The sequence below is a fragment of the Mustela erminea genome, chromosome 4 (genome assembly GCF_009829155.1).
Source record: "Mustela erminea isolate mMusErm1 chromosome 4, mMusErm1.Pri, whole genome shotgun sequence".
Lineage (NCBI taxonomy): Eukaryota > Metazoa > Chordata > Mammalia > Carnivora > Mustelidae > Mustela > Mustela erminea.
In genome coordinates, this window is record NC_045617.1 from 122781995 (window position 1) to 122796503 (window position 14509).

Consider the following 14509-nt stretch of genomic DNA (forward strand, 5'->3'; position numbering starts at 1 on the left):
AAAGTTGGTGGCATCACAATTCCGGACTTCAAGCTCTATTACAAAGCTGTCATCATCAAGACAGCATGGTACTGGCACAAAAACAGACACATAGATCAATGGAACAGAATAGAGAGCCCAGAAATAGACCCTCAACTCTATGGTCAACTAATCTTCAACAAAGCAGGAAAGAATGTCCAATGGAAAAAAGACAGCCTCTTCAATAAATGGTGCTGGGAAAATTGGACAGCCACATGCAGAAAAATGAAATTGGACCATTTCCTTACCCCACACATGAAAATAGACTCAAAATGGATGAAGGACCTCAATGTGCGAAAGGAATCCATCAAAATCCTTGAGGAGAACACAGGCAGCAACCTCTTCGACCTCAGCCGCAGCAACATCTTCCTAGGAACAACGCAAAAGGCAAGGGAAGCAAGGGCAAAAATGAACTATTGGGATTTCATCAAGATCAAAAGCTTTTGCACAGCAAAGGAAACAGTTAACAAAATCAAAAGACAACTGACAGAATGGGAGAAGATATTTGCAAACGACATATCAGATAAAGGACTAGTGTCCAAAATCTATAAAGAACTTAGCAAACTCAACACCCAAAGAACAAATAATCCAGTCAAGAAATGGGCAGAGGACATGAACAGACATTTCTGCAAAGAAGACATCCAGATGGCCAACAGACACATGAAAAAGTGCTCCATATCACTCGGCATCAGGGAAATACAAATCAAAACCACAATGAGATATCACCTCACACCAGTCAGAATGGCTAAAATCAACAAGTCAGGAAATGACAGATGCTGGCGAGGATGCAGAGAAAGGGGAACCCTCCTACACTGTTGGTGGGAATGCAAGCTGGTGCAGCCACTCTGGAAAACAGCATGGAGGTTCCTCAAAATGTTGAAAATAGAACTGCCCTATGACCCAGCAATTGCACTAATGGGTATTTACCCTAAAGATACAAACGTAGTGATCCAAAGGGGCACGTGCACCCGAATGTTTATAGCAGCAATGTCCACAATAGCCAAACTATGGAAAGAACCTAGATGTCCATCAACAGATGAATGGATCAAGAAGATGTGGTATATATACACAATGGAATACTATGAAGCCATCAAAAGAAATGAAATCTTGCCATTTGCGACAACATGGATGGAACTAGAGCGCATCATGCTTAGCGAAATAAGTCAAGCGGAGAAAGACAACTATCATATGATCTCCCTGATATGAGGAAGTGGTGATGCAACATGGGGGCTTAAGTGGGTAGAAGAAGAATCAATGAAACAAGATGGAATTGGGAAGGAGACAAACCATAAGTGACTCTTAATCTCACAAAACAAACTGAGGGTTGCTGGGGGGAGGGGTGTTGGGAGAAGGGGGTGGGATTATGGACATTGGGGAGGGTATGTGCTTTGGTGAGTGCTGTGAAGTGTGTAAACCTGGTGATTCACAGACCTGTACCACCGGGGATAAATATATATGTTTATAAAAAATTAAAAATTTAAAAAAAATTAGACTTAGCACAGGAGTGACCTTTCTTTGCAGGTGGTGAGTCCTCCATCTCTGAGAGGATTCCACTCTGTGGGGTTGGTGCTGCACAGGGAACTGTGGTGTCATGAGGGACCCACCGCATGCCCTCCAATGCCACTTCCTCCCTGGAGTTGCTGCAGGATATGGGGCCCTGGGTGGAGGTCACAGGCTTGGGCTCCACGAGCTCTGTCATCAGGCACTTCAGGTCACATTCCTCACATGGGACAGTTACGCTATGAGAGGAACATCAGCTGACATCACAGAGTTAAACATGGTTTAAACTCCATCACACATGTGAATTCTTGTTTGTTTCTTATTTTGTTTTCATGTCTCTGCCTTATGAGAACCTCCATCAATTCTTCCCTTCTCCCATTTCCCATTTTTTTAAAAGATTTTATTTATTTTGAGAGAGAAAGAGAGAGAGAGCATATGCAAGCAAGGGACTGACAGAGGGCAAGGAAGAACCTCAAGCAAACTCCAGGGAGTCGGAGGGAGAGCTAGGTCCTAGGACCTAAGCAGAAAACAAGAGTTAGATGCTTAATGGACTGAGCCACCCAAGCGCCCACCGATTTCCCTTTTCTGACTGCTCCATATTGTGTAGCAACATAGGAAAGAATTTTAAAATGGACAAAACCAAACCCTCCCCCACAACCCTTCTACCTAATGGTGTTCAAGGTTAATTGGACACATAGGCAGTCAGGGCCCGGGTCCCCAACAAGAAAACAGGGAGCAGAACAGCTAAGACAAAACCACACTAGCATCCTGTTTTACAGTTTCAAAAAGACCACAGTAGCATACTGTCTAGCAGCCTCTGCAGGAGTGACTTTTGTAAAACATCCTGAAACAAAGCAGTTAATCATGAAATACTGGTCACTATCACAAGCTGAGGCAGTTAGTCTCCAGATGTCAGCTCCAAAGACCAGCAGCACATGAACAGTAATCAGATAAGTAGACAGGGCATGATCACAGCCCTGATTGGCACAAGTTAGCAGCCAATCCACAGGGGCCCACATTCAAAAAGCTCTAGACAGTTACTCCAAAGAGCTTATAAAAACCTTGATTTAAATAACAAAACATCAACCCTCTTGGGTCCCCTCCCTCTCCGGGAGCTTTGTATTATCGCTCAATACACTTGCTTTGCTGCCCACCACTCTCCCTCTCCTCCACCTCTTCATTTTTCACAGAAGCATGACCAAGAATCACAGGCACTCAGGGAACAAAAATCCTGTGACGACAGGATAGTAGCACTTTCTCTGCTGCATTCCTGTGTGAGTGGGGTTGGAAGGTTGCTCCGGCTCTAACTGGAACAGTGCATGATGGCCCCCTTGCCCTGAGCCCCTGCCCCACCCCAGCTCCATGAACTAGAACATTAAAGTGCTGGTGCTCTGGAGGGCTGCAGGGGAACCTGAAGTGCAGGTGTGCTGGGGTGAGAGACGATGAATGCACATGTTTCTTCTCCATCGCAAGCCCACTGAGCAATAGCAATTATTGCCTCCCCTCCGCTCTGCTCCTGTCTGCTCTGCTGCTATGTGGTGATATGTGCTGGGCTCCAGGACCATCCTGTCTGCACTTCTCCCTGAGAACATGGATACCAGGAGAATTCATCCTGAACAGGCACAGGGTGGCGATGGAAGGGCAAGCCTGGGTTTTGCCTGTGACCCTCTCCCTGCTGCAGCAGGAGCCCTTAGCCTGGGAGAGATGGGAGAAGCCTAACAGGAAAAGCACACAAGTCTCTTCCCCCCTCATCCTAAAGTCTCCTCCAGGAACTGAAGTAGACGCTGCTCCCTCTCCCCTCCCTTCCCAGAGGGTTGGACAGAGCTTTAGCGCAGTGACAGTTAATGGCCTTGTGTTCGTCCTGAACCCTGGGAGCAGCTCAGCCAAGACACACTGTACTCCGGTCCTCCACCCCCCTCTTCCTCACCTCTTCCCCGCGCAGGGGGAGAAGCCAATGCCAGGTGCGGGGGTGGGGGGGTGGGGGGGGTGTTTCCTGCAAGGACTGTGGGAGCTGGGCTGGGGGAGTGGAGGGTGCCCCTGTCCGCCCCTCTTTGGGAGACGCTCTGCCTTCACTTTCCTTTCCCAGGGTGGAGCCCATCCAGACCCTTCCTCGAAGATGAACGTTTCTTTCCCCATAGACACTCAGCAAGTGATTCCCTTCCTAACTAGAGCTGACCAGTCCTGGTCATCCTCCCGAGTCAGCCCCTGAGCAGGCGGTCACTCAGGGCCATCACGGGCCCTTCACTCCACTGGGAGCTGCTGGGGACTGAGGTGTTCATGACCTCTGCCCACAGGGGTGCAGCCCTGCAGCAGAGCATGCAGTGGCCACCGAGGCCTAGAAACAAGGCAGTTCATTCACTAATGAGCAGACAGAGAAGTCCAGCTCTGCGGCGCTAGGGCTCCGAAGATCACGTGGAGCTGCGCTGGTGCCTGAGTCCGCAGGTTCCCACGCGGGGGGAGGGGCAGGGGAAGCCCCAGCAGGGCTGCAATTGTGTTCCTGTGCCTGCGTGTTCGCTCTGGTTCTAGACGTCTCCGCTGACACACCGTCAGCCCTGCACACTCTGAAGCTCCCTGAACGCTTGACTCTGAACCGTCCGGGGTGTCGCCAAGGTCCTCTCCATGTACCTGTCCTGTCACACATGCTGTCAGCCAACGATTCGCACAGGCAAACTCCATGTCAGACAAGGGTGTTACTTAAAAACATGACCATCAGTACAGTAATACCATAGGAGAAGGTTTAGTTATAGCCTTTCTATGTTCTAACAAAACTGTGTGTTATAAAAACTGCTTCCGGATGATAGAAGTTTTAGTAGATTTTATTTCTTAAAGCATTATAAAAGTGTCTCAGTTGTCGAGATTCCAAACTATTTTGGAGTGATTCTATTTTACAAAGCTGTCGTTAGTGAAATGAGAGGCCCATGTGAGCCCTGGTTTCACAAGGGAGCCCCATAGAAAGTGTTCAGTGGGTTCCCCATTATATTGTTTTTTAAGTAACAACATACAGAATGTCAACTATATTGTTCATGGTCCTAGGTCTTCCCTCACTGTAACAACTGCATTTAGATTTTCCCTTGTAATATTGTCAGAAATTCTTATATGTTTAATGTCTCTGTAGTTCACTCGGTCCCCAAAATCATTTATTATTTATATATTTGATCCATGCGATTGATTTTAATGGATTTAACTAGTTAAATCTATATAGCTTTGTAAATAATCAAGGTTAATTAAATTAAAACTTAAAACTTCTTTATGTGTATATTTTATTCAAATTGTAATTGCAATCACAGAATTTATTAAATAATGTCTTTTTTTTTCCTCCTAATATGGACATTTTTCTTTAAAATGCTATGCCAGGAGTACCTGGATGGCTTTGTTGGTTAAGGGATGTGTGGCTCTTGATTTTGGCTCAGATCATGATCTCAGGGTCCTGGGACTGAGCCCTGTGTACTGCAGTGGGCTCAGCAAAAGTCTGCTTTAGCATTCTCTCTCTCTCTCCCTCTGCCCTTCCCTGGGCTCACAGGGTTCTGAGTGCTCTCTGTCTGAAATAAATAAGTCCTTAAAATTAGAATAAAATAAAATAAACTGCTATGTCATATTAATTTTTGAAAAATAGTATCCTCTGCTTTTTCCTATTTGATATCCTTATTACTTTTATATGCTCACTAATTCTTATTTTCTCAAATTAATCCAGATTCTGTAATTAGTAACATATTGCTCTAAGACAGTATTTACATCACTGTTCATAAAAAAGTTATCGAATCGAACTCTCTAAAAAGTTTATTTCCCAAACATTTACTTTCTCCATTTGCATGACTTCTTATAAAGTGACTATAACAGATTTGACACCATGTTCAGCAGTTTTGCTGTCTTAGCCCTGCTGGAGGCCCAGGTCTGCCCAGTGTTATCCTTTCCCTCTGAATATTCAAATACATTATTTAATCATTTCAGATGTTTATTTATATTTTTAGTCTTTGTACCTAATTTTGTGTAAGTTAAATGTGATCATTACACATTTTATTTATCAATTCTCATACACAAGACCAGAATTTGCTATGTATATTCACTTAATGTAAAATGTGAAAAACACCTTGCCCAAACTGTAATAGAATAATTTTTTAAAATATTTAAATTCTAAGTATAGTTGACACATAATGTTCCATTAGTCTCAGGTGTACAAAGTAATGATGTGACGAGTTCGCATGTCACGCTCTATTCCTCACAGGTGTAGCTCCCATCTGCCCGATGCAGCCCTATGACAGTGTCATCCCCTCTCTGCCTCGTACCTTTTATTCCCATCAACTTATTCATTCTGGAACTGGAAGCCTGTGTTCCCACTGCCCCTTCCCCATGTTGCCAGACCCCACCCCCTCCCCTCTGGCAACTGTCTCAAATGATCAGTTACTGGAAGAGTAATACCTGTGAACAAGAGAATCCTGTGAATAGAAAGTGCACTGTGTAAATATTCAAAGTGACTTATTTAACACTTTACTATATCATCCTGAAATCACTGACTACAGAGACTTCTGCAGGACCAAGTGAGAACATCCAGAAATTTCTCTAGAACTTTGTCTGAGGCCCAGAACTTTGCGGCAACACGGGCACCATCTGTCCCACCATGTAACGGTTTCCCAGCTTCTTTGAGCCCCGGTGATGACACCTGAGGCAGTGAACTCCTCACATCAACAAAGCCCTCATTCTTACACGTCTTAAACTGAGTCTTTAAGTAAGTGATTAGAACACATTCTTGTGACATACTTGAAACGACACAGATAAGGATTTATTGTCAGACTGATAACTGTTCCCCCCATGTGTCTCACTCTAGTAGATGCAGGGTTCCACCAGCAGAAACAGGGACAGCCCGCAGGGACAGGGCACAGTCTGGTCACAGCCTAAGTCACCATGTATGACACTCGGCTTCATGACTCAGAGGACAGGGCGAGCTTCTGATGACACTGTTTCCATGTTTGATGCTCTTATCATCAGTCAGTACTATTATAGAAAGTTCTACTGTTCCCAGGACGTTCCTATATATAGCTCATTTATAATGTTCTTCAAGACTATGGCCGATGATTTCCGTTGCGTCCTGAGTGCGGACAGCATGTGCTCACACGTTCAGCTCTCACACAGCTTTGGGGTGTGATCTGCCTGTCATCTTTACATGGCTGGCAAGAGCAAGACCAGTGAGTTTCAAAAAAGTAACAGAGATTTTTTTTTAAATTGTAAAAATGTAAATAGTGCCTCCTTTGCAGGAAATCATACATAATCACTGCATTCTGTGGGGACACCATGGGTGTGGGATTGGAATATGACTGTCACAGGGGGCGGAGACAGGGAGGGTTGTTGTGTTGTTGTCTCCCATTGTGTTATGTTGTGTGCCCTGTCTCTCCTGTCATACAACACACATGTACACACACACACACACTCACACATACACAGACATACACATGCATTCCCCACACGTGCATCACTAGGTCCTCACTCAGTGAATCCTGGAGCTTCCTCTGAATCCCCTGCTTCCTCCCTCAGACATCACTCTCTGCAGTATTCCCCCTCAGCTGGGTCGGAGCCGCTCCAGGAGGCCCTGCGTTTCCTGCCTTGGGCCCCAAAGACCAGCCACCTTCCCCTGCCATGACTCTGAGGAGACAGAGACAGAGTCTGGAGTCCAGTGGTGCATGCAGGAGCCAAATTCTTCAGACAATGAGACCAAGATCTTCATGAGCCAGATGAAGAGTCACCCCAAAACCTGAGGAATGTACAGCGATCCTACCGCCAAAAACCAGGACTCAGTCTGGACAAAGAGCAGCCATGACAGCCAGCAGCTTGGGGCCTGGGAGAAAGAAGAGGGAGCCAAGCACGCCCCTGACCCTGACCCCCAGGGGCATGAGACCTTCCTGTCAGGTGCCCCCCCCCCATGTCAGCCTGGGGCAGGCAGATGTGCACAAGCTGTCATGTGAGAGTGAAGGGGGTAAAGTCCGCTCAGGCGGACAGGGCTCTTGTGTCATTAACTGGTTAACTAAACAGACTCAGTGGTCATGGACACAGTTTGGGTCCCTGTAGGGAAAGAACCAGAAGGTATAAGCTAGTGTTTGCCCTCACAGAGCCTACAGTGAAGATGGGGAGGCGCCCACCCTTCTGAGAGCACGTGACTGAGTGTGTGAGGCAGACTGAGAGCTACTGAAGACCGACGCCTCCTTAGATGTCACATGAGAAGCAGAGACACAGTTTACAGGGTTCATAGGCCAGACCCCCAGTGGTTGGGGGAAGGTTCATGAATGAGCTGGAACTCTGTGTAGACCCTGATGTGTGTGTACGATCTGGGTTGATGGGGGGTGAGGTTCCAAGCAGTCAACAGTCAGGCTGGGCAAGGTGTGGGTGACATTGGACACAGGGAGGTCAAGACATAGGTGTAGTTAATCATTTCTAGTTAAGGTTGAGGATTTAGCATATGAAACAGTCAGTGGAGGGCCTTGCATGTGGGATCCAGGCATAAACCAGTGAGAGGCACGATTAGAGCTGAAGATGGAGGCTGCTCAGACTTTCCCAGCTGATCTGTACAGGAGCATGAATTCCACAGTTTGCCAGATGGTTCTGTTTCAGTCCCTGACAGAGTCCTGCCTTCTCAGGGCTCACAGCATCAGAGGAGAGAGACGATATGCAGTGAGGTTTGGTACAGTGTATAAGGATGGGGCAAGATCTTTTCAGAACTTTTTCAGGATCTGGGAACAAAATCTAGGAAGAGATGTTCCTATGACTCCCATCACTCAGGCCGTTACAGAGGTGTTAAGAGCTGTGCAGGAGGAGGAAGACCAAATACGTCCTTCTTACTGTGTCACACTAGCACAGTCTAGACAGTAAATGTTCCCTACAGAGAAGCTGGTGGGGGTGGGGTGCAGGGAAAAATGCTGGAGGGCTCTGGAGGCTTGCTCTGCCCTGACAGACACTGCCTGGTCCTGGGGAGGAGGTGGGCAGGCCCCCAACCCTGCAGGTCACCATGGTTGGGAGCTCCAGGAGGATAACAGGACCCTGAGGTGGTGACAGGATGACTAGGACAATGACAGTGACTGAGTTTCAACCTGGAACCTCTGCCATCCATGGTAGTATCATCGTTGCAGCTACCCCAGCAGAGACAGGAGGCCAGTGGGCACTTCATAGAGGGATGAGACGGACTCGAGAAGCCGTGCTTCCTGTCGCTACAGAGACACATGGGGTTGGGGACAAGAACATCAGCCGCACTGGTAAGGACTCCCTACAGCCCAGTCCTGCAGCTCTTCCCAGCCCAGCCTGGGGCCGCCCTCTCTCCAGAGCTAATCACACACAGGGATGGAGGACATCTACTGTGGGACGGGGGGGTGGAGTGGGGCAATGCGCTGAGGACGGCAGCCCATCATGAGTCCCCTGGGCAGTGCCATGGCACACTCTTCTTAGGCCCACGCTGGGGACTGTTCTCTCCAGAGAGCACGGCAGTAGCTCTGAAGCTCATGGAGGTTTCTCACACTTCAGGCTCTTTCCCACCAGAGACACAGTAGCTGTGAGGACCTATCAATACTGAGCTAGAGATACTGAGTTATAGGCTTCATAAGCAGGTGGAGAGTCTCTGCAAAGGCTCTTCCCTTGGAGGAAAATGTCAGAGGCAGTTCCCATCTTCTTGTCTTGGGCCTGGGCCTGGCCAGTGCTGGTTCCTTCTGCCCCTGAAAGGGAACACTCCCTGCCTCGCCCTGGCAGGCAGCCAGAGCCTCAGCAGTTATCGCACCTTGGTCTGTGGAATTGATGCTTTTCTAGAAGGCCTTGCCTTAGCGCTCCCTGTTTGCTCTTCCACAGAGCCTCCCAGAACACATGTGACCTATCCCCCACCCCTCTGACTGTGGGGTCACCCTGAGGAGCTGTGTGCCCTAGGCTCCTGCCCTGCAGAGATGACCATGACCTGGCAGTGGGCCAGAAAGCACCAGATCTAGTACACGGTGCTTGTGGAGACGAGGCAGAAGGGGCTGAAACCATCCAGAAGTGGGTGGTCATTGTGCTGCCTTCTGCAGATGAAGAGAGACACACATGCTGTGTGTAGGATGAGGGGCTGCCTGAGCCCATCACCATGAGACGGGGGTGGGGGATGAGGAGTGGAGCCCTGTATCAGGGACACAGGAGTCTTCTAGAGACTTCAGCATAGTCAGGGCACAGGGGCACCCCTCAGTTTTCCTTTTCACCTCTGACCCATTTGCCCAGCCCACATGCTCACCAAGGGGGCATTTGCTGCCCAGGTTTCTCCTAATGCTCTCATCACTGGGATTGTTTTAGCAGGGGTTTAGATGGTTGGAACTGTAGTTGCTAGAGTTGTGTTCTAGAACAAGAACTCAGGTGTAGGAGGATCTAGTTTCCTCATTCTGATCTATACCTGTGTCACTTCTAGGGCTCAACTGAAATTCCTGCTCCTGTTAATTCTGAAGGAGATATGAAGACATCCAACTGTGCAGCAAGCCTGGGGTGGGGGGTAAGGGGCACTAGTGGGATCCCTGGCTGGTGGGAGGGCAGGCTAGGAGAAGGTGGGAGGCTGGAGATCTGCTGGACCCGAGCCCCAACACAACCTGGGGCAATGCACGTGGCTGTCTCTGGATTCCAGGATCTTGAGCTGAGGACACATCTCCGGCTCCTGTATGAGGGTTCCAGGAGCAGGCATGCACGAGATCCAGATAGTTTCAGAGTTTCTGGGGAGGGGGGGGGGTCTCTTTTTGGTGGGAAAAAAATTCTCAGGTCCTTCTCCCTCAAGATCCTAATTTTTAAAAAAATATTTTTATTTTAATTCAATTTAGTTAACATATACTTTATTATTAGGTCCAGAAGTAGAATTTAGCAATTAATCAGTTGCATATAACACCTTATGCTCCTAACATCATGTACCCTTCTTAATGCCCATGACCAAACTATCCCTTCCCCCACCCATCTCCCCTCCAGCAACCTTCATTTAAGAGTCTCTTACAGTCTTTTTCCACCATCTTGGATCCCGTGGAGGCCTGCTGGAAACAGGACTCCTCAAACGCCAAATAATATCTGGAAGGCTGTGGTCCAGGGCCATTTTTGCTAGCTATAAGTGGGGTCTCCGGAATCAAAGGGATCATACAACTCTTCTTAAAATTGAAAGTGTATATGCTCTAGAATTCTACCTAGGCAAGAAATGTGCTTATGTGTACAAAGCAAAGGACAACACAGTGACTCCTGGTGGCAAACCAAACAAAACCAGAGTAATTTGGGGAAGAGTAACAGTGGCATGGTCCGTGCCAAATTCCAAACCACATTCCTGCTAAAGCCATTGGCCACAGAATCCATGTGATGCTGTAACCCTCAAGGATTTAAATTTAATGGAAAGTAAATAAATAAATGTGTAGATTCACCAGTCTTCCACAAGGCTACTTTTGTCTGTGTGACTACATTCCAGCCATTATGGTGACACAGAATGAGGTAGTAGGTGTTGCCCTAAATGGAGAGAAACTTCCTCTTTTTCTGCTCTCCCTTGCCTGCTCATGGACCATAGACATAGTCCTAGGTGCCCTGGTCATGCTAATAAGGAAAATTCCCAGGGTCATCATCACCAGAGTGTCTGGACATCCCCGTGGTACAGAGCGATCCTACAGCCCCGGACGGCTCACCTCACTCATGGGACACACACAAGCTGCTGTCCCGTGGACAACCACTGTTAGCTGGGTTTCTGTTGCACACAACTGAGCATTAGCATGTGGAGAGGGGAGGGCTTCCTGGAGCGGGCGGCCGTGCTGGTCTGTTCTGGAGATGAGCAGAGACAGATACACAGGGAGCAGCACTGGGGACTCCCTGGGACACTATGTTGGAGGAAGGGAGAGCTGGGCGCCAGGGGCAGCACAGGGACACTGGAGACTGTTCTCCTCTCACCTTTGTAGCCACGGGGCTGCCCTGGGGCGTGCATGGACTCACCAGCTGTTACAGTTGGGGGCCTGTGTTTCTTCTCTTCCCTTCCTGTACTTTTTACAGAATTCCCTTGTTGACTGCAGCCAGGATGAGAATCCCTGCTGGTGACCTTTCTTTCTCCTCCTGTCTGAGGGCAGTGGCTGTGGGGGTTGAGATCTGGAAAAGAAACCCCTCAGAGGGAAAAGAAATTCAGGGTCTTTTGTCATGAGGTTCCACCAGAAATCTGCACTTACCCAGGCTGGCTTGGACGGCTCACCTTGAGCCTGTGGACCCCAGGCCCCTCATATCTTGTGTCCTGGTGATTCCAGATACTCACTGCATGACTTCACTCTATTCTGTGTGTCACCAGCAAGTCACTATGTCCAGCTTCTGTTCCCAAAGTGGGTATTATTACACAAGGGCATGATACCGGAGGATGGGAACACTGGGGCCATCTTGGGATCTGCCTACAGCAGGGGTGACTTTGGGAACCACTTGAATGCGTGGCCTCCCACAGGCCTGTGGCTAGGAATGCAGAGACCAGACTAAATGGAGAGCTCAAGTCCGAGGATGTTGGTGATCACTCCCCAGGAATCCAGATCAGAGTCGGGATGTCACACATAGTTGCAGGGGGCCAGGGCCTGAGGCTCCAACCAGTGAGGTGACCACATGCCAGACTCTGACTCAGGATGGGTGACAGAAAAGCTGGGACAGTGCTGCAGGCATTTGGCACAGGTGGTGTGAGTGGCTGTCGTGTCATCCCTCTGCCAGGAACAGCAGTGACAGCAGTCCTGGCCTCAAGGTGCAATGGTGTGAACAGTAGGACCTGTGCCCAGCACCAGGGGCAATGGTGCCTCTTTTGGGCCTTGACCTGAGGTGCGATGGTGGATTCTGTTCCTGCCTGTGCAGTCTTGGGCCTATTCTGTGGCTTTCCCTGAAATGAAGTGAGGCCAAATACTCTAACTATATATGTATACATAATACATTTATTCCACTATAAATATATTTACTCATAATATATAAATATAATATATAGTTACTTTAATCCTAAAATGTTTTATATTATATTATATATAATTTACATTTTATATTATATATGAAATATATATAATCCTCCTCAACTATGCATATACACATATGTTTCCATATAAATATATATAGTTTCAGTTAAAACAACTTGGACTCTGTTGTTGAGAACAAGGAGTGAGAAATCCATGAAGGAACACTTTCAGAGAGCATGGATTCAGAATTATTTTCCAGTTTTGAGAAATAACTGACATACATTTTATAAATTTAAGAACACAATCTTTTTTTTTTAATTTTTAATTTTTTATTTTATGAACATATATTTTTATCTCCAGGAGTACAGGTCTGTGAATCGCCAGGTTTACACACTTCACAGCACTCACCAAAGGACATACCCTCCCCAATGTCCATAACCCCACCCCCCTTCTCTCAACCACCCCCCCACCAGCAACCCTCAGTTTGTTTTGTGAGATTAAGAGTCACTTATGGTTTGTCTCCCTCCCAATCCCATCTTGTTTCATTTATTCTTCTTCTACCCACTTAAGCCCCCATGTTGCATCACCACTTCCTCATATCAGGGAGATCATATGATAGTTGTCTTTCTCTGCTTGACTTACTTCGCTAAGCATGATACGCTCTAGTTCTATCCACGTCGCAAATGGCAAGATTTCATTTCTTTTGATGGCTGCATAGTATTTCATTGTGTATATATACCACATCTTCTTGATCCATTCATCTGTTGATGGACATCTAGGTTCTTTCCATAGTTTGGGTATTGTGGACATTGCTACTATAAACATTCGGGTGCACAAGGGCACAATCTTTTGATTTGATATATTTATATGCTGCAAACTGATCACCACTATGGCATTAGCTGTCACCTGCATCCTGTCAGAGTTACTGGTGTGGGTGTGTGTGTGTGCGTGTGTGTTGGGAACATTTAAGGTACTCTTTTAGAAATCAGACATTTTCTTTATGTTAAGCTGATAACCACTTCCTCCATCTGCCACCTGGCTGTGCCCCACAGCAAAGAAAATATGTATCTCCCAGCATGCCTTGTGCTTTTTTTTCCTACCAAAAAAAACCAGTAAATGTGTAAGTAAGACCCCTTCCCACAACGAGTGCTCTCATCAATGACTTCAGTGTTTCCTTATCTGGTAAAGTCACAAGATTGCATGTGGCTTTGTTACCAAATACTCAGGCCTCTCCCCAGACCCACCACCTTAGAATGTTGGGCGTGGGTCTGTGGAGAGGCCTGAGTATTTGGTAACAAAGCCACATGCTTATTACGTAATAAGCCCTACAGGAGAGGCTGATGCACAGCCATGTAGAGATCCTGTTTCATGTGCTCGCTACTCAGTGTGGGTTCTGAAGACCAGCAGCCATTGCACAAACCTTGCTATTAACCCAGAATCTCACACTCTACCCTAGACTGTCTAGATCTTCCTAGTCCAGGAAATTCCTGTGCACAGCTGCGGCTCCGTGGTCTCTGTGCCTTCTAGATGCAGAACCAGACTGTGCAGTGCGCTCTGGGTGTGCACTCTGGTCAGCCTGCTTAGCCCTGAGGAGTCCAGGGTTTGGTCCTGCTCCTTTCTCTTCTATGGCCCTCGCCCCGCTGGTGACCTCATCTCTGCTGAAGGCTCTAATCATCATGTATATGCTGTCACCACCCAAATTTATTTCTCCAAGCCAGATATTTCTCTTGCCCTGCACTCTATATCCCACTGGCAATGTTGTTTGAATTTCTTTCCTTTTTTAATTCATTAATTTTTTATAAATATGTTATTTATTTGTCAGACAGAGGGAGAGAACACACACAAGCAGGGGGTGAGGCAGGCAGAGGGAGAAGCAGGCTCCCCACTGAGCAAGGAGCCCAATGTGGGACTTGATCCAAGGACCCTAGGATCATGACCTGAGTTGAAGGTAGACATTTAGCTGACTAAGCCACCCAGGCATCCCTCTTTCCTTTTTTAAAAAAAAAAAAAAAATTGTTTTTATTTATTTACTTAGAGATCATAAGCAGCAAAAAGACCTAGAGAGAGGGAAAGACAAAATC

General features: G+C 47.3%; 2 pseudogenes; both read left to right on the forward strand.

The window, feature by feature from the left end:
- The window catches only part of LOC116587519, a 592489-nt pseudogene that overhangs the window by 494801 nt on the left and 83179 nt on the right, over positions 1-14509 (forward strand).
- LOC116587905 lies at positions 10388-10860 on the forward strand (annotated as a pseudogene).